This window comes from Rhea americana, unplaced genomic scaffold, assembly GCF_003343005.1.
Source record: "Rhea americana isolate MKP2758 unplaced genomic scaffold, rheAme1 scaffold_28, whole genome shotgun sequence".
Taxonomy (NCBI): Eukaryota; Metazoa; Chordata; class Aves; order Rheiformes; family Rheidae; genus Rhea; species Rhea americana.
Window position 1 is genome coordinate 517,371 of NW_028186401.1, and position 6,725 is coordinate 524,095.

Consider the following 6,725-nt stretch of genomic DNA (forward strand, 5'->3'; position numbering starts at 1 on the left):
GCGGAGCCGCGCCCGGCCGCCGGCTCGGCTGCGGCTGCGGAGGGGGCAGCATCCCCGGAGAGGGACAGGGACCTCGGGGCGGGATGGGGACCCCGAGGTGGGACAGGGACCTCAGGGTGGGACTGGTCTGCCGGGGTGGGACAGGGACCTTGGGATGGGAGAGGGACTTTGGGGTGGGATGGGACTGCCCGGGTGGGACAGTGTTTCCAGGGTGGGATGGAGCTCCCAGGGTGAGACAGGGACGCCGAGGCATGACAAGGACCCCAGGGTGGGACAGGGACCCCAATGTGGGTCTGGTCTCCCAGGGTCAGACAGGGGCCTCAGGGTGGGAGAGGGACCCTGGGGTGGGATGGGACTCCTAGGGTGGGACAGTGTTTCCAGGGCAGGCTGTGGCTCCCAGGCTGGGACAGGGTCCCTGGAGGTCCCTCATGGTCCTCTGAGGTAGGACAAGGTCCCTAGGGTGGGACAGTGTCCCTGGGGGGGAGGGGGTCAGACAGGGATGCTGGGGTGGGACAGTGTCTTTGGGGAAGGACAGTATCTCTTGGGATGGGACAAGCCCCCTAGGATGGGACAGGGTCCCGGGGGGGGGGGGCAGATAGGCTCCCTGGGGCAGCAGGACGGGATGCAGGGTGGTGGTGGGATCCTCACAGGTTCTACCTCGACGCTGTGGCCGTTGGGATACCCAGGGGCCGCAGGGAGGGAGGTCCCTGTGGCCGCCCGGTTTCCAATGAAGACAGTYGGGACACGGGGTCTCGGCAGAGGGGTGGAGGCTTTTCTTAGCCCAAGGAAAACGGCTCGGAAATGGTCGCTGGTGGCAGGGCTGGTTAACACAACCTGTTGTGCTCCGAGCTATTGCTCTCTGCCTGTCTTCAGCTTTGCAGACTTGTGCTGCTATTTCAGGCCCGCTGAAGGGCTCGTGCRCCCAACAGCATGCCTGGTTCTCTACTAATTATTCCAGTGAGTCTAAAAAAAGGTATTGCCTCCCTCTGCAAACTTTGCCTCCATCGCTCCCGGCAGAAAAGATAAGATGGGTGAGAAGGTGAGGAGAGGAACGGCATTGACACCGGTTACCTCCCGAATGGATCCCATCTGCGTGGGCATCGCCGCAGCTCTGAGCAAAGGCAGCAGGCAGCTGCCACCACACAAGGCTGGTGCAAAGCTCGTAGGGTCCCTGCAGACCACGGTCACCTGTCTCCAGAGGGGCTCGGTGGTGGCAGCCAAGCCGGAGAGCGGCCAGCTCGGCTGGCTCGGGGCCTCCAGCCATGGCACAGCAACACCAGGGAGATTTCTGGCTCCCATTCGAGCTTGCTTGCAGAGCGTGGAGGGACTGGCGCTGGAAAACGGTGGGTGCTTCAGAGCAGGCTGCCCTTAGCAGCCCTTTAAAACACCCTGGTTGCCTTCCTCTCCCCCTCCCCCTCCTTGCATGGCCTCAGCATCCAAAAGCCTTTTTCCTTTGGCAATTTTCATCCCACTCCGCGCGCTGTGGCAGGGGGCACCGGCAGAGGAGCTGCTCCCGCAGTTGGATCTGCAGGATAACGGGTTATCGCAGGCTTCTCGAGCTGGACACACCGGACCTTGCGAGCTTCACGGGGACAGCAGGGATGGGAAGCGCCTGCTGATCCACCAGGATGGGAGCGAGGCCAGCGGGCTCCAGCATTCGCCCTCAAACAAGGAATCTCATGACCGATTCCAGGTAACGACGTTTGCAGGCCGTTCGCCATCGCGCGTCTCAGCACCTGCTCCGCTGGCCCCAGGGAAGCTCCCAGGGTGCGGGAAGGGCYGGGTGGGATCCAGCAGCTCCTGAGGATAACAACACACGAATAACTCCACGCTGACACATCTTTTTTGCGTTGGCGGAGGGAGGGCTGGGGCTGCCAGAGGCTCTCTGAGGTGACACCTTGCCGCATGTACGCTTCCCGCGGCCTCCCAGGCTCCTTCTCCCACTGCCGACAGCGACAGCGTGCAAGGAGAGCGGGGACATAAACACAGGCCGCAGCACGGAGAAGCCTGGGGAGCATCCAGCCAACTGCGAGCGTCTCCCGTTGCTCAGTCTTTCGCACCAGGCACCTTGGAGAGATTGGACCAGAAATTTTAGGGATCGTCGCTGTAACTTGGAATTGCTGCAAAGTCCCGGTCAGGGCTCCGCTGCATAACGTCAGATGGGGTTAAAGACATGGAGCTGCTCCCTTTGCTTAACTTTCCAAATCATCAAAAATCATCAGCCACCAGAGGATGAATTTTTGAAAGAATCAGAATTCCTCGCTGGCCCGGCTCCCGGCGGCAGTGCCCACGGAGTGCTGTGCACGAGGATTTCGGAAGACGTGCTGTGGGATCTGGGCTGGTTTTTCTACAGGGAATCACTGTGGATTTCGAGCGGAAACTTTGATCTAAAAAATAAAATCCCCTCTCCGCACGCATGCTCCTTGGATTTGCCCAGTAGTGGCTGGGAGAGACGCTGCCCACTCACTATTAATACTCCAAGGAGGAAGCACCGGGAAGGGAGACGAGCTATTTCGGCCAGAAGACAATATTGGCACTGGGACAAATGAGGCTGAAACGGGACAGGAATAAATTTAGCCTGCAAGTGGGAAGAAGGGCCCCGATCCTCCTCTGCCAGCGCCGGCGGTGCCAGTTTTCCCACCTGCCCTGTCGCCCCATGGGTCAGTGCCAGCTCCCAAATAGCAGAGGCGTCCCTGTCCCCATCCTGTCCCTGTCCCACCTCTGTGCTATCGCCATCCCCATCCTGTCCCTGTCCTGTCCCCGTCCCCTGGCTGCAGCCGCCGCTTGGCATCATGAGTTCGGTGCAGGCACCTAGCTGGAAAACTGCAAAATGCAAAGTTTGTGTTTGCAGATTAACCAGCCCCTTTCTTAAAGCCTTTAACCCGCCCCACTCCGTTGTTTCCATCTAAAAGATTCATCGCCACCTTCCCCGAGAAAGCCCCAGAGCTCCGGCAGGGCACCGCTGGCTCCGGGCCCTCGCGCAGGCAGCCGGGAGCCCCCGCGGGGGACGTCGGGACCATTCCCATGCCGATCCCAGCCATGGGCACGGGAAACGTTGCCTTTTGCTCTTTCTGAGGAAAAAGCAAGCGGGCGCAGCGCCGCCYGCGCCGGGAAAGGCTGGGACGGACGCACCGCGCGCGTTTGCTCCGGGCTGCGAGCTCTGCAGATCAGCRCCTGCCCCGAGGGGGACTGGGCTGCTGGGGTTTCCCCCGCTTTAGGCTGCTGGACGCACGTTTGCTGTCCTCTGGCGACGGGCGCTTGGCTCATTAAGCCAAGCGACGTTTGCAAAGCCATTTTGCAGCCTGGACTGGGCTCTCTTGCTCGGAAGGAGTATTTTCCCTCGCTGCCTGGTTTTTAGGACCAGCTCAGACGTGTGTGTGTCCWCCACCACCACCAGCGTGCAGGACCAGCTTCCTTACTGGTCACATCTTGCTCGCTGGGGAGGAAAATCTGACCCAGGGGGTTGCAAAGTGCCGAGGAGCGCTTGGGCGGCCGGGCCGCTTCGGCGTGCTGCCATCCCCACCTAGTGCCGGTCGCGCGCACCGGCTGGCCTTGGGTGGTCTTTCCAGCGGCACTTCCCACGGACACGTCCCACATTCCTGTCCACTCCCACGGCCACTCCTCCAYGGGTGCCTGTCTCTGTCGGGGTGCCCCAGCCGGTGCTGTGTCCCTAAGGACGTCCCCGTTGTGGACATCCGTGCTAGTAGCAGAAGCCTTGGGAGATTCCTCCCTGGATGGAGTCTTCTCCTGCCGCCCTCCGGCCCCTGCAGATCAGGACTCCCGGAGCTGGAGATGGCATCTTCTCATTTTCCTTGCTCTGATTTCTCCTGCGGCTCGTGGAAGCCGTGCAGGATTTTGCCTCCACGACAGCCCCGCGGCAGCAGAGGGTTGCGCAGCCTGGTTAGGTGCCTCCTTGGGGCTATCTGGAGCCTCCACCTCGGGCGTCGTCGCGTGGCACCCGCATCTTGTATCGGAAGAGCTGAGGAGCGAYGGTCCTCCGCTCGCCCACGCCGTCCCGTGGACTTGCCGCATCCTCCTCGGCCGCCTCCCTCCGTAGCTTGGTCGCACGGTAATTTAGGCTGCAAGGTGCCTCTGCGGGTCGTCGAGCCCAGCCCGCGCGGGGTCTTGCCGGGGAGCTGCCCCTCCGAACGTGGCTGCTTCGTACCCTCCTCTGTAGCTTCTGCGTTCCTGCTGCCCTCGGTGGGCTTCAGGACCCCGACGCCGCTACGCCGAGGCCGTTAGCAGCGTCTGTCTCAGCACTCGCAGCCTCGCCAGCATCCGATGTCGGCCGCCTCGTTCCAAGGCGCAGCGTAATTACGCTTGACGAGGGCTAATAAGCAGCTTTCGAAGAAGGACGGGTTCGTGTCGTCTTGGCCGGCTGCCGTCGCTGAAGCGGCCGCCAGCGTTTTGGACCAGCCGCTGCCCGCGGAGCGCGGGGAGGTCGCGCGCAGCCGCTCCGGCGTCTGCCTAGGTGGAGCTGCTTCACCGCTGCAACCCGGCGAGCGGCCGGGAACGCCGCTATTTACTGTTACATTTATTTTGGGGTGGGACAGGTGGATCATAGCAAACTATTTTTCTGGAAACAGGCAGCACTTTATGCAGGAAAGTCTTTCCAAGGATGCTCCCCATCCGCTTTTCAGGAAATGCCACGCAACGCTCCTTATTGCCGTACCAATTCCTTTTTTTTTTTTTTTTTATTGACATAAATGATAAGCTCGGCAAGGACGTGCTGTGTTTTCTCTTGGCTGTCAGGATTTTATTTTGAAATCACCGTTGGGTTTCTTTGGGTCAGCCCGGGATTCCCGTAGGAATTGCGCTCATCACCCAGAGCTGATGCCTTGCTCAGGGCCTTGGGCGAGGGGAGACRCTTCCGCATCCATCTTTTGGGTATTTTTACAGGCCTGACTCCATAGTGAGCCTTTCCTTTTTATTTCTTGTGACCAGCACGATGGCATTTTGCCTCGGCTGGGAAATTTTTGGATGCAGCATGGATTTCCTGTAAATTCACCCAGGAATTTGCGGAGCTGCAGGTGCAAAGCAGCCCCGACGGGAGCGGTGCCGGGGGCAGAGCATCGGCAGCGGCTTGCGTGACTCATGGCACGTGGCAGTGCTGCTCCGCAGAGCCTTGCGGAGCTTTTCTCCCGGCCGGCAAGCAGCTGCATCCCCCGCCGCTTCTGAAGTCGTCCGGAAAAGAGCCACAGAGGATTGGTTTTCAAATAAACAGCATTCTCCCCTACACTTTCTGCTTTAGGCTCCCTAAAGCTAAAATGTTAGCTCTATTCTGAGTTTATTGCCATGTGGGAAATGAAAGCGCTTGATATGTGCCAAGATTATAACTGTATTTCACGGGCAGATATAAAATTGGCAGGGTTATTGTAAAGAATTTTTATTTGGAAGGATCCGAACGTTACTGCTTCGGCCACCCCTCTTTTCTCATGGTGCATTTGCAGCGTTTGCAGCAGCTCCTATTTACCTTTCCCCGCCTGGCTCACAAATTTGATCATTRTCTGTGCTTCACAGTGATCATCCGGTTTTGAAATAATCACACAAAAAGAGTTAAAATGAAGCCTCCGTCTCCGTGCGTGTTCATTGCAAAATACGCCAGGCCCAGAGCCCGATTTCGCTTGCACCCCTGTTAAATCCTGCGTTCCTCTGCTGGCAGAGCGGGAGCAGCCCTTCGGGTTCGGGCAGTGGCTGAGCGTTTCACTTTGTGTCATTTGTAGCAAAATGTTGTTTTTCTTCCACCTGAATGCAGGCGCCTCTTTCCCTTTGCATATCCCAGTGYGCTCCGTGCTGGGTTTATTCCCCAGCTGAGTTATCCCGTAGGAAAATGCCGGTGCCTAGGCCTGCACGTGCAGGGGGGCCTGGAGGAAGCTCTTTTAGGCACCTCGGTTGGCAGCCGCGGCTGGTGCTGCGGACACCCCGGCCCATCCGGGCGAGGGCTGCGGGCTGACGCGATTCAGCAGCGGTGCCGGGAAGAGCTTTCCTCGTTTGCAGGCCGGCTCCGGTGCCGGCCGAAGTTCACGGGAGCCATCTGTTTGCTCTGCTGGACTTTTGTACCCAGCCGGCGTTCGCCGCCACCCAACATGCCGGCGGGCTGCCGGCAGGATGCCCGCAGCCTGTGGGGCACCCAGCTGCCCCCCAGCCCGTGGGGGCACTTTCTTGCTGGCCGAATGAGCCCCCGCGGAGCCCCCGCAGAGCCCCCTCAGCCAGCCCTTGCCTCTGAGCCCGTGTCGGGCTGAGCTGGGCCACTGGCTGGCTGCGCTCTGCCTGGGGCCGTGCCAGGGAAGGGGTGTGCGGAGGGGTGCCCGGGGGGCAGTGCTGGGGGGGGAGAATGCGGGTGGGATGCCCAGGGGTGCAGGTGGGATACCTGGGAATGCCAGGGGAATGCCTGAGGATGCCGGTGGGGTGCTGGGGGATGCAGGAAGATGCAGGAGGGATGCCCAGGGATGCAGGCGGGATGCCGAGGGAATTGCCGCAGGATGCCAGGGGATGCCAGGCCCTGCCGCTGCCGCCGGGCCGGGCCGGGCCGGGCCGGGCCCTGCCCGCCGCCTCCGCGGCCTCCGCCTCTCCCCCCCGGAGCATCCCCCCGCCTCCGCCCGGGCTCCGGGGCCGCTTTAAAAGGCGAAGCTCCCCCCTCCGCCCAGCCTCGGCACAGCAGAGCCGCCGGGCCAGCAGCGCGCACCATGCCCGCCGCAGCCGGGAAGGGCACCGGCCCCGGCCCC

The 6,725-nt window shown here is 61.2% G+C and overlaps 1 long non-coding RNA gene across 1 annotated transcript; it reads left to right on the forward strand.

Annotated features, from left to right (window-relative positions):
* Positions 1-554: 554 nt before the first annotated feature.
* On the forward strand, positions 555-2,414 carry LOC146593760 (uncharacterized). Its single transcript, XR_014896317.1, has 2 exons — positions 555-1,701; positions 1,931-2,414. It is a non-coding gene; the product is annotated as an uncharacterized LOC146593760 (long non-coding RNA).
* The last annotated feature ends 4,311 nt before the right edge of the window (positions 2,415-6,725 follow it).